This window comes from Penaeus monodon, chromosome 21, assembly GCF_015228065.2.
Source record: "Penaeus monodon isolate SGIC_2016 chromosome 21, NSTDA_Pmon_1, whole genome shotgun sequence".
Taxonomy (NCBI): Eukaryota; Metazoa; Arthropoda; class Malacostraca; order Decapoda; family Penaeidae; genus Penaeus; species Penaeus monodon.
Window position 1 is genome coordinate 45,917,364 of NC_051406.1, and position 550 is coordinate 45,917,913.

Sequence of the window (550 nt, forward strand, 5' to 3'; positions counted from 1 at the left end):
TGGAAGACACGCAAAGGAGTAATGTTGTGGCAAGGGTAGAAAAAATCATTGGACCTACGCTAGTAAACAAAAATTATAATCATAATCATACCCCATACTTTTTTTTTCTCTCCTAAGGTAAACTGCAAGATTACCTGGCAGCAATAGGCTAAGTCTCAACTTTCTAATATTAATTGACCTTTAATTTTCACAAAACTGATGTGAAGGCAGCATGCCTAACAGAGAGTGACTAGATCCAAGTTGAATTATTGAAAAATTCCATGTAAAATGACACTGATTATATCCACTTATTTGGCTTTTTGATATAATTAAAAGAAAATGTTTCATTATCTCATCACAACTATTCAGAGCATCCTACCTCACTTTTGGAAAAGGTTGCTGGAAAAAGGAACTGGCATCTTTAAATGGTTATATTTTTTCAACTTCTTTATATAGAAAACACTCTTAGTTATTCTGAATCCCATCAACAAAGAATTACAGTTTATATATTTTTATAAATAGCATTATCTTTTAATATAACATCCAGCATTAATAATCTTAAATACACTAG

The 550-nt window shown here is 30.7% G+C and overlaps 1 protein-coding gene across 1 annotated transcript in view; it reads right to left on the reverse strand.

The window, feature by feature from the left end:
- The window catches only part of LOC119586539 (transmembrane GTPase Marf-like), a gene marked incomplete in the record, with an annotated part of 29,803 nt that overhangs the window by 17,585 nt on the left and 11,668 nt on the right, over positions 1–550 (reverse strand).